The sequence below is a fragment of the Gorilla gorilla genome, chromosome Y, assembly GCF_029281585.2.
Source record: "Gorilla gorilla gorilla isolate KB3781 chromosome Y, NHGRI_mGorGor1-v2.1_pri, whole genome shotgun sequence".
Lineage (NCBI taxonomy): Eukaryota > Metazoa > Chordata > Mammalia > Primates > Hominidae > Gorilla > Gorilla gorilla.
The window spans coordinates 42,289,263-42,302,634 of NC_073248.2; the positions used below are offsets into that span (position 1 = coordinate 42,289,263).

Below are 13,372 nucleotides of genomic sequence, written 5' to 3' on the forward strand. Positions count from 1 at the left end.
ATTCAACCATGGATTCCGGGTAGAATGCCAGCAATGAATCCCTGGAGAGAGGCTATAGCTGACATTGTCCTACCCTGGAACCAGGCTGAATTTATGTAGAAGGAAATGCCTGGACACCGTCTGAAACTTATACAATCACAAAGAGGATCCTGAGTGATTCTCCAGCACTAAATTCATGGACATGGGCAATAGCTGATGCAGACCAGCTGTGGACCAAACCTGAATTTCCAGCAGTAAATCCCTGGACAAAGTCTGTAGTTGATAGTACTATACCATGGATACAGGATGAGTCTCCAGCAATAAATCCATGGACACGGTACGTATCTTATACGATCAGACCATGAGCCCAAAATGACTCTTCAGCAGTAAATCTCTGTACACTACCTGAATCTGATACCATTATCCTGTGGACACAAGCTGAGTCTCCAACAGTAAATCTGTTCACAGAGGCTGTAACTTCCACAGTCACACCATGGGCCCAGGCTGTATCTCCAGCAGTAATTCCATGGACACAGCCTATACCTTCCATAGTCGCACCTTGGACCCAGGTTGAATGTCCATCAGTAAATACCTGGAGAACGTCCATAGCTGATGCCATCACACTATGGAAAGTGGCTGAATTAACCTCAGGATATCCATGGATACTGCCTTGGGCTGCTACTGTCACACTATGGGCACAGTCTGAATCTCCAGCAGGAAATCTTTGGACACAGTCTGTGTATGACACAGACACACCATGGCCTCAGGCTGAATCTCCAGCAGTAGTTTGCTGGACAGAACATGTAGCTGATACACACCGTGGACTCAGTTTGAATTTTTAACAGTAAAGCCTTGGATCCAATCTGTATCTGATACACTCATACCATGGACCCAGGCTGAGTCTTCAGCACTTAAGCATTTGACACAGGCAAAAGCTTATACAATCAAGCTGTGGAACCAAGTCAAATCACGTGCCGTAAATCTCTGGAAACAATATGAAATGAATATGTTCACATGATGTACTGAGGTTGAATCTCCAAAAGTAAAGGAGGGGACACATCCTATACCTGCTACAGTTATACCGCTGAACCAAGCTGAATCTGTAGGAGTAAATCCCTCCACAAAGCTTGAAACAGAAATACTCATACTGTGGACCCAGGCTCATTCTAAAATCAACAATCTCTATACATATACTCTACTTGATAGAGTGACATCATTGGCTAAGAATGTTTGTGTAGCAGTAAACCCACGGAGAATGTCTAAAACTGAAATAGTCACATCATGGGCCCAGGATCTGTTGCCAGCAATAACTCCCTTAACAGTGGCTGTAACTGGTATAGTCACACTGCAGTACATGGCTGTATCTCTAGTAATAATTCCCAGGAGAGAGGCTCTAGCTGATACAGTCATAATATGGACACAGACAAAATCACCAGCAATCAGTTTCTGGTTGTAACATCTGCCTGGCACAGTCAAACTATGGACCCAAACAAAATATACACCAGTTATCACTTGGAACCAGGCTGAATTTCCAGCTAGAAATCCCATGATACAATCTTAGCCTCCAATTATAAAGATCTGAACAGAGTCTGAATCTCTAGCCCCAAGTCCTCTATTATAGGTGGAGACTGATACAGTCATACCATGGACCCAGACTGAATCTTTGACAGTAAATCCCTGGACAAAGCCTGTTGCTGATACACTCACACTGTGTACACAGCCTGTAACTCCATCATTAATCGTTTTTTCACAAATTTTTCATGGTACACTGAAAGCATGGGCTCAAACTGAATGCTTACCAGTAAATACCTGGACAGAGGCTGTAGCTTCCAAAATTGTACCCTGGACCCAGGCTGAATTTCCAGCAGTAAATCCTTAGACAGAGCCTTTTGCTCATATGGTAACAATTTCGGCACAGGCTGTATCTTCAACAGTAAAGATCTGGCCACAGCCTTCATTTAATACAACCACATTATGTATTTAATACAACCAATCTGAATCTGCAGCATTAATTACATGGATACAGCCTGCATCTGATACATACATAGGATTGATCCAATCTGAATCTTCACCAGTGAATCCCTGGAGACTGCCTATATCTAATATATTATCATTGTGGACCCAGCCTGTATCTCTAGCAGTCAATCTGTGAATAGAGGCAATAGCTTCCATAGTCATACCTTGGACCAAAGCTTTACTTTTAGAAACAAAACCCTGGACACATCCTATATCTGATATACTTACACTGTGGACCCAGGTTGAATCTTCTGCAGTCATTACCTCCACACAGGCAGTATCTGACACAATTATACTGTGGCTGCATGCTGCAGGCTCCAGTAGGAATTACCTGGATACAGACTGATCTGATCTTATATCTTCTTATATCATGGAACCATGATGAATCTCAGCAGAAAATTCTGGGGCATGGGCTGTAGTTTCCACCGTGTTACCATGCAACCAGTTATCCCTTCAGCAGGAAAAACCTGGACATCTACCTGTGTCAGAATCAATCACCCCACGGACCCAGTCTGAGTCTCCAGTAATGAACACATGGACAGAGGCTGCAGCTTCCACACTCTCAAAGTGGACTCATGATGATTTTCCAGATGCAAATGCTTATACACAGAACAAAATGGGCACATCCTGGACAATGCGTAAAACTGAAGCTAAGAGGTGGGGTGCAGTGGCTCACACCTGTAATCCCAGCACTTTGAGAGGCAGAGGCGGGCGGATCACGAGGTCAGGAGACTGAGACCATCCTGGCTAACCCAGTGAAACCCCACCTCTACTAAAAATGCAAAAAATTAGCTGGGCGTGGTGGCGGGCACCTGTAGTCCCAGCTACTCGGGAGGCTGAGGCAGGAGAATGGCCTGAACCCAGAAGGCGGAGCTTGCAGTGAACCGAGATTGTGCCACTGCACTCCAGCCTGGGTGACAGAGCGAGACTCCGTCTCAAAACAAAACAAAACAAAACAAAACAAAACACTGAAGCTAAGAAACTCTGAACAATGCCTGAAGCTAAAATATTTAGAGTTTCATTACCACCTCAACCTGATACTCATGACCTGTAATTCATGAAGAAAATCAAGCATCTATGTTATGGACAGACACATCATGAAATTGAAAATATCAATGAATGGACGTTGTCTGAATCTGGAACACTTATATCTTGGACCGTGCTTGTACCACAAGCAGCAGAACCATGGCCCCAGCCTGAAGCTCTGCTTAGCACACCTTTGTTTAAAACTGGATCAGAAGAAAATGAAACCTTGGGCTCAACCAGAATTTCAAACACTGAGCACATTTACTCCATTTGGACCTGGTAAACTAGAATCCCGGGCCAAACATAACACTACTACATTGAAAACAAGGATCTAATCCGAAACTGATGTCTTCTACCCGCGCACCTAATCTGAAGTAGGTACAATGAGATCCCAGACCATTTCTGAAGAAGATACAGTAAAACTATGGAACTGGACTGAAGCAGGCACAATCCACCCCTGGACTCAAACTAAAACTAATACAATCAGACTTTTGACTCATGTGAATTTCAAGCAGTCAGACCCCGGACCCTGTCCTTGTCTGATACACTGTTGTATCAGGCTGAAATGCAAGCCGCAAAATGCTTGACCATGCCTGACATTAATACTGTGAGTTCTTGGTTTCAGACTCAAAACAATGTACGAATAAATGTTACTCAACCTCATTCTTGAGCAGGTACTACCTGGATGCAGCCAGAATGGCAAATAATCCACCCATGGAACCAGTCTGAAAAGAATGCAGTCAGACCCTGGACCCAGTCTGAAGGTGATGTTCTGCAGCCTTGGATCTATGCTGAACCATGGATCTATGCTGAACCAATACAGTCAGACTCTGGGCCCATTCTGAAACTGATAAAATAAAACAATGTACTGAGCCTGAATCTCAAGCAATTAGGATGTGGCCTGAAGAGGATATGTTCGCACTTTGGTCCCCAACACAAAACGATGCAGTTTGGCCATGGACCCAAGTGGAATCACAAATGACCCACTCCTGGACCCAGAATCAACTTAGTATAAATTACCCTTGGACTCAGCATGTACCTGCTGCAATCAGACCATGGACTTACTCTGAAATTCAACCCTGCACCCACCTTGAAGCCAATACAGTGATAAGATACTGGTTCCAGACTCAAATGAGTTCATTAAATCCTGGAACCAACCTGAAACTGAAGTATTCCAAATTTGGACTGTAAGCCAAGTAATAAAACCCCAAAACTTCATTGAAATTGATACAGTCACATCTTGCTTACAGACTCAATGTGATACAATTAGACCCTGGGTTCATCCTGAAAGTCAGCCACTCTCTCCTTGGCCCCACACTGAAGCTGGTGTCAGGCCTCTGAGCCCAAGCTAAGCCATCATATCCCTTGTGACCTGCATGTATACATCCAGATGGCCTGTAGCAACTGAAGATCTACAAAAGAAGTGAAAATAGCCTTAACTGATGACATTCCAACATTGTGATTTGTTTCTGCCCCACTCTAACTGATCAATGTACTTTGTAATCTCCCCCACCCTTAAGAAGGTTCTTTATAATCTCCCTCACCCTTAAGAAGGTGCTTTGTTATTCTCCCCACCCTTGAGAATGTACTTTGTGAGATCCACCCCCTGTCCCCAAAACATTGCTCTTAACTCCACTGCCTATCCCAAAACCTATAAGAACTAATTATAATCCCATCACCCATTGCTGACTCTCTTTTTGGACTCAGCCTGCCTGCCACCAGCTGAAATAAACAGCCATGTTGCTCACACAAAGCCTGTTTGGGGGTCTCTTCACACAGACACGTGAGACAGTTTGTATATTTCAGCCCTGGACTCAGCAAAGAGTTACTACAAATCGTTCGTGGACCCACCCTGAAACCCAAGCAGAGAGACCCTGGATCAAGCAGGAAACTGAAGATAGAGACAGATCTTCGTTTTACATTCAAATGAATAAAGGCAGACCATGGGTTTATTTGAAATATCAAATAGTCGGCCCCTGGATCCAGCCTGAACTTGATGCAATTCACCCTTTTATCCAGTCTGAAACCTTCCTATTAAGATTCTGGCCCAAGGTTCTACCTCCAGTAGTCAAACCATGGATCTTGCTTAAAGGAAGAACACTCATATCTTGGATACTGCCTGTAACCCGAGCAGATGCTGGATCCAGCCTGAAGCTCATCTTATTGAATCCTTCGGTGTTTTTAAAGCCGGCAAAGTGAGAACCTGGATCCAGCCTGAAACAGAAATACTAAGACCCTGAACCCTATAAAGCTGTTATAATTGCATCATTTTCTCCTCCTGAAATTGAGCCGAACAGAGAAACACTATTAACGAGTCATTTTGGCTGCTTGTCCAAATATGTACCCTTTTTGCCAGTAAAAACTGTTTGTTCCCCAGATCGGTATTTTATAGCTTTGTCAACTGAGATAACTGCCACACAAAGCCAATATAAAATCAATTCTATCCAACCAAGCCAGTTTACAAGCATCTGGCTTCCTGGAAGAGTTGTTTACCAGCTCTATGGCAGGAAATTAAAAATTATCAAGACAAAAGAAAGCCCTCATGTCCCAAGTACCTCTCTTATCTCTCTTTATGCTTTTTCTTTATTCATTCTTGTTCTCTTCCATCTGTGTGTACACTGACCCCTTCTTGTTCAGTCTTTTCTTCTTGTACTTTCCCTTCATTCTGTATTTTCCCATCTTGCTCAGGAATTTCTCCTCTGATCTCCCTCCTATTCTGCTATCCATAGGCTCTTTTGCTAATCCTCCTCAGAATATATTTCCCTCAGCATTTACTAAAGAGTCAATTCTTTCTCATTCTTTTTCATCCTTGCATACTGCTCCAGCCGCACTTTTAACAAAACAACCTCTCCTGATGCCTGGATCTCAGTCTGGACCCAAGCCTGGACAACAACCTCTTAGGCATTCAGAACTCAATGTTTCCCTGGGTGAGTGTCAACTAGCTGTGATTTGGAAAGAAAGTTTCCAGGCTTTCTGGCTCTTCAGGACAGCTGTTATTTCCCATGAAACCACAGGCAGCTTTAGTCCAGTCAGATATTTGAGTTAATGTACTTGGTATGAAGACTCTTGTTGAACCCTAAAACCAGAGTTTGTAGCAACAGAGGTTATGTTCTCAGACCTTTGCAAAACCAAAATTTAGGTTACTGTGTGAATCAGCAGAGATGTGTAAATATGGAGAGAATATCTTTTTTTTTTTTTTGCCAAACAGGATGTATGAGCTATGTGTTATGAACACAATTCTATTCAGAGAGCAGTATTTTAAAGATAGCCTTACTCCTTAGAAAGGTTTTATTATTTTCACTTGAGGTATATACATATATACACACACTATTGGATAATAGTATGACATCTTGGATACTAGTATCAGATATAAATAATAATACGCTACATATGTAAACTATATATACATATATTTATATATAGCATCTATATAGTATATATGTGTATATGTACAGTATATATGTAACTGTGAGTGTGTGTGTGTGTGTGTGTGTGTGTGTATATATATATATATATATATATATATATACACGCTTTGTTAGAAGGGGAAGTATGAAGATAACCTCTGTACTATATCTAAAATTGTGGGATGAATAATGTATATTTCTATGTATTTTCTCAGAATTGAAGATAATGAATTTCCAAGCATTTTTCTAAAAGTCTAAATTTAGATTTTAGAAAAGGAAGGGTAGTAACACTAATCACTCTATACCATGTGTGGGTTCCTCTGGAGAGTGTGGATTATGCCCTGGCATTATCCCTGTCTGTCCCAACTGCTGGGAGGCAGAAATTGGTGAATTCTCTTGGGTGATTTCTGCACAAATGTTTTTCTCCCATTTTTGTGCTGGCTCCATACTACATGAACAGTGGATCATTAGCACAGCTAGATGTGCCAATTTTATGTAAGTGTGAGCAATTCATTTCAAGATTATGATATCATTATAAAGCAAGTACAATATTGAGATTGTTACTGAATATGTTTCTTTTCTATTTACTTATTTATTTTTGTTTGTGTGTGTGAGACAGAGATAGGGAAAGAGAGAGAGACAGAGACAGAGACAGAGACAGAGACAGAGACAGAGAGAGAGAGAAAGAGACTCTCCCTCTATTGCCCAGGCTAAAATGCAGTGGTGTGACTCACATTAGCCTCAAACTACCAATATTAAGTGATGCTCCCACCTCAGCCATCTGAGTACCTGGGACCGCAGGCACACGCTACTGCATCTGGATAATTTTGTTGTTGTTGTTCTTGTTGTTGGTAAGGAAAAATTCTCATCATGTTGACCAGTTGGTCTCAAATGATCCTTGCAAATAGTTTCTAAAGTACTATTTGCAACTGAGTGCTTACCTGGACTTCATGTGATTCACGTGAAATCCAGGGTTTTTTCACACTGAAATGTGGAAATAATAAGATTTTTTTCTTGATTTTTTTCCCGAGAAAAAATGCAGAAGCCCTGGCTGTGGCCCGAGTGGGGCTTATTGACCTTCAGGATCCTGCCCAAGCTGAGACTGTCACCTTTGAGCATGCCATGCCCTATTTAGGTCCCAAGGGACCTCTAGGACCTGGGTTGATCTTCCTGAAGCAACCACTACATTTTCAATCCGTGGTCCTTCCTATATGCCTGGAGCAAAGCCTGGAACAAGAGAAAATATACAACTATATGACTGTTGTCTACCTAGTTGGTCCCTCATAATGAGTGAGTAAAGAAGAAGACACTGGAATGAAAGAGAAGCATGTTTAGGAAGAGAATAGTATCCTCTCATGAATAATAAAAGATTTGTCTTTCCCTTCACCATACTTCTCCCTCTAATGTGGGCTAAAATTTGAAGACAAACACAAACACCTCTTCTCTGTTTTCTATCAGAAAGTCCTGGAATTGTGCAAAAACGGCACCTGAGCATCCTACAAGTCAGCACTTGTGCCCAATTTTGGCTCAAGCTGAATGAATTCACTTTCTGGGTGGAGGCCAAGAAAGCCATGGGGGAGGCTGACTGTCAGGTGACAAATTCATGGGGTATAAATATCAGGGAGAAAGAGGAGTATCTTGAAAACCAAAAGTTACTTCTGGCCCTCCTTTAAAATATTGTTTGATATCTTGTCTCTTGTTTCTTGCAAGGTGACTTGGGAGCACCTTTTGCATGCCATCTACAGCAAAAGGACACTTGGGTGCAAGTGGGAATCTTGAGTCACTTTGAGGACCATTGCACAAAGCCCTAGGTCTTCAGCCAAGTGCACCCTTTCCTTTCCTGGTTCAAGGGAGTGGCACAGTCTAGCCATGCTCCCTGGGACAAGCAAGAGCCCATGACTACCTCTGCTTCTATGTCCCATTCAGTCTCTACCTCTACAAATGCTTCAGCTTTTACCTCCACCCCTGCTTCTATTTGGCCACACTTCTCTCTGCCACAGCCTCACAGTAAGGCTCAAAAACTTGGTAGGGGAAATAAAGGAAGAAGAGAACGGAATTAGAAAAGAAGAGAGGGAAGCAGAGAGGAAAGAAAGCTCTTCCTGAAAAATATATGAGTTTTTTATCTACCAAATCACAGAAATTATTTTTCTTGTGGTTTACAAAGGTATTTCACACTTGATCTATGATTCAATTTCCACAGTATCCCTGTATGATATAGATTACTGTATAATATAGGTCATAAAACATGATTATTATAGTTATCTTAATTGCTTACTCTTATGCTAGATAAGTAGAATGGATTGTTCAAGTTCTTATGGCAAAAGATGAATAGGACTAACATTAAGACACACTCTCCTAACACAAAGTCATTTCTACCACACAGTATCTTACATGTGTAATAGAATTATTTTGAATTGAATATATTTTAAGTTAAAGACATTATGATGTTTGGAAACAGCATAGCAGTTGGTAAGTAATGTGTTTTAGGTGCTGGTGTACTAGACTGTATTACATTGTGATTATCAGTTTCCTCCTTCCCTTGGCTATCAGAAAACCTATCACAATATTAGCAATGGCTATTTCACATTACTGTACTTCCACTTATTTCCTTAGAAACTGAGGGATCTCTTTTGGTGTCATGTACTAAATGTGCACTTAACCACAGCTATATTATAGCTAACACCTATTGTCATAGCTACAGTGAATAATACATTAAAACACAAAGGAGGCCACAATTATTTGCTCACATTCTGCAAAGTCTGATTCAAAGACAACTACACTTAAGATCATAGTTATGCTTCTAATTTCATCTATATTTCCTCATCTCTTCTAGAGAGAGCCTATCTTCATCGTTTTTATATCTATACATGCATTAACCAGCATTGCTTCAACTCAGTTTTCTGAGAAACTCTCAAATGTTTTTTAAAATATGAGCTCTTTCCTTGACCCCAAACTTGAATGTTCTATTTAAACTGTCATTCTGATATCACACTAAGATTGTAAGTTCAGGAAGATAAGCCCCCTCCAATTTAGAGACAGGAGCCTTATCTCCAAATTTTTCCTTGTTTATCTAATATCTCCAAATCAAATAATTTTTTGTTGCCTATCTACTTTGATAACTTCTAAGTAGCTAAAATCATAGCTATATAAAGGTTGCAATGGGGAGAAAGCGGGAATGACACCCAGTACTTTGACTGAAGAAATTTAAGTTAGGACATAAAGAAACTGTGAACTTAGAAAAATAGTAAGAGGAAAACTTTTTTTTCAGAAAAATGTAAAAACAAAAACAAAGGAAAAACAGAAAAGAGGTAGAAGTTTGTGTTTGCTAGTCATATTTAACAATGCTGACCTGGTTAGCAGACATAGGAGGGATCTAAAATTTTTTTAAAATGGTCTACATGTGGCAATTCTACTCAAATTAATTGTGTGAATTTTCCCCTTGGCTTTGGCAGATCAGATTTATCTGAGATATGCCATGCCTTGGAAGGCTGTCATCATCATCTGTGGCAGTCAGATCTGCAGTGGTTCCATAGTTGGCAGCTCTTGGATTCTCACAGCTGCCCACTGTGTCAGGAACATGTAAGTTTGTGCCTGCCTCTTCCCATGTCCTATAATTCATCATCCCATAATTACATTGCTGGAAGTTTATCTGTCCAAATTCACTCCTATAATGCATGACCATCTCACTTATACAGATAACTTTTTTGTTTTAGGCTAAAAAGAAATTGCCTTACTGTGTTTGGCTTATTAGTACCTCTGTTAGTTATCTCCTCTGCAACCCCATTGTCTGTGGACTCTTTATTCATAGATTTCTGATTTCAATGAAGATGACCTAGGAACCTTGTGTATCATGACAAAAGCAATATTCTGGAAAGCCTGATGTAGGTTTAAGTTTCAGGTTTTCTAATGATTGTACTGTAATAAATCTTTGCCTATGCACACAGGAATCCTGAAGACACTGCTGTGATACTGGGCCTGAGGCACCCTGAGGCACCACTGAGAGTTGTGAAGGTGTCTACCATTCTACTGCATGACAGATTCTGGTTGGTGACTGAGGCAGCAAGAAATGTTCTGGAATTGCTACTCCTCCATGATGTCCAGACTCCCATTTGGCTCTTATCACTCTTGGGCTATCTGAGGAACCTGAATAGTTCAGAATCCTGGCTCTCTAGGCCACAAATTGTTGCACCAGGTCAGCGGTTATTTTTCTTATTAGCGTAGTAGTTCTAAAAAAATGAGGTTCATATTTTTAATATTATGATTCAAGGCATAAGTGTAGTCACATTTGTATACATTATTAATTATAAGATATTTAATCCACATCAGAGACCCACTAGGAGATTTGTTTTTGTTTTATGAGATGATGGTTCTGATGATGACTTCACAGGATTTTAGATCTAACAAAAATTATATGAGGAACTTTCTCTGTACAGTCTAGATTTGTAAAGCAAGGTAGAGATGATTTCCTTCCCAACTCTTTTCTCACTTCGGTACAAAGGAAAAAGAAGGGTTTTGTATTGTTTTGTTTCATTTTTACCTCTTTATGAAAATGTAGCTTGACTTGGAATTTTGAATTTCAAAAGTAAAAATTGACTTGTTAATTTTGCAGAGTAGAATTTAAAATGTTATTAAAAAGTGACAAGTCTGTCTTCATTGACTCACCCTGGTAATTCCAGCAATTTGGGAGCTTAAACTAAGAGGACACTTTGAGTCCAGGAATTTGATACCAGCTTGAGCAATATAGCAGGACTTCATCACTAAACATGTAAACAAAAACAAAGCCTGGTTGATGTTGCACACAGGTAGTCCCAGCTATGTGGGAGGCTGAGGCAGGACGATAGCTTGAGCCCAGAGGTTGAGGCTGCAGTAAGTGAAGATTGTGCCAATGCACTCCAGCCTGGGTGACCAAAGAAGAACTTGTCTCAAACAAACAAACAAACAAACAAACAAACAAACAAAGGCCAGACATGGTGGCTCACGCATGTAATCCCAGCACGTTGAGAAGCTGAGGTGGTAGATCACCTGAGGTCAGGTGTTCAAGACCAATCTGACCATCATGGGGAAACACCATCTCTATTAAAAATACAAAATTAGCCAGGAGTTGTGGTGTGTGCCTGTAATCCCAGCTACTCAAGAGACTGATGCAGGAGAACTGCTTGAATCCTGGAGGCAGAGGTTGCAGTGAGCTGAGATCATGCCGCTGTACTCCAGCCTGGGTGACAGAGCGAAACTCTACCTTAAAAAAGAAAAGAAAAGTGACCAAAAAGATAATGAAATAGAAAAACTGTGTGATGTAAAATGTTAATGGTGATGAAGTGAACTGAATTTCTGTGTAAAAGTTATAGATACAAGTTTAAAGTAATGACGAGACAGAAGTGATGAGACAAATCGTAGTCTTATCTTAATACTTAGGGTTTAAATTTAACATATATTCTTAAGGATATAGTCCATTTGTCTTTCTAGGAGGGACCAATGACAATCCAGAAATGTTAGGCTCAAGTGATGAAAGCTTCCAGCTGTGCCCACCTGTACCCTGACATAGGCAGTTCCATTGTTTGCTTCATTACTCAGGACAAAAACTCTGATGAAATTGTGGTACACCGTCAATTTTTTTTCTTACTAAATGATAGAAACTATAACTTTGTTCCTGTACAAAGGGGTATACTGCATATGCCTAAATGATAAATATAAGTGAATCATTGATCAGTAGGAAACCATTTTAAAATTCTTTAATTACAGAACAAAGTCCCTGAAAAAATTCTGTTTTTAATCTCTGAGTTTTCTTACATACAATTTCAATCTCTAGCCATACTGAATAGCTATTATGCTGCTGTACACACAAATTAGACATTCTATATTATTCTCTTATTCTAATAATAGTATCTTTACACCTCAGAGTTTAAAACGAGTCTCACCTTTTTCTATTTCCCCAATTAAAATAACTTTTTAACGTTTAATCTTCAGTGATTTTTTGTAGTAATATTTTTGAAGGTATTTGATCAGGATGATTTATTATGCACTTATCTGATGTCTCCTTTTCTTCTGAATACATGTTTTAATATCTACTTATTAAATCTATGATTAATAATTTGGAATAGGGATTTAAATCCAAATTCTATGTTGGAATTTACAGGAGTCAGTGAGCCTACGAAAAGCATTTATGTGTGGACCAATACCTGACAATGGCAGTTGGAGACATATAGGCTTCAATAGTCTCAAAGCCCCTAGCTAGTACAGTGAGTCCACACTTCTCCTGGATCTTATCTATTCAGCAAAAGAAGGCCACCCAATAAATCAGGCCCTTGAGCCTTGGGTAGAAACTCCTAAGTCCTCTAGTCTCCTTAAACAGCCAACCACACTGCCACTTTCCTCAATAATAATTACTGCAGCCCAAGGACTTTGGTAGCCTAGTAACTATAACTACTGATGCCACAGTCTGCTCACAGTATGATAAAACACCAGAGCATCAACGAGGAAAATCTTGACTTAGCCTTTCAAAATCTATCTAAATATACCTTCAATAAAGATGGCTTTTCTTCATAACAACTGCTTTCTACCTACTTCCTGAACTAATGCATGGCCTTGGATTGTTTTTATTCCTGAAAATGATTCAAAAGTTCATATTTAACATGAACGTGAATGCAGGATTTTATTTATCAGCAAAAAAAAATTTCAAAATGATGCGAAAATACAAATGTGGAATTGTATTTGTGAACTTTATTAGCCTTTCAAATTATATTTTCATCCCAACTAACTCACACAATTTTTTGTAACTATCTGCATATTCTCCTCAGGTGGGGGAAAAACAGTACCAGAGTTCTTGAAGAATTTATGAAAAAGAAAATGACAATGCTATACAAGGGTTAACCTATTCACAATACTGTATTTAGTGAATGAAAACATTACTTTTAAAATCCTACTTAAGTATTGAGTAAATAAATAAA

The 13,372-nt window shown here is 39.9% G+C and overlaps 1 pseudogene; it reads left to right on the forward strand.

Annotated features, from left to right (window-relative positions):
• Positions 1-8,323: 8,323 nt before the first annotated feature.
• Positions 8,324-12,972, forward strand: LOC129530362 (serine protease 55-like; annotated as a pseudogene).
• Positions 12,973-13,372: the final 400 nt, after the last annotated feature.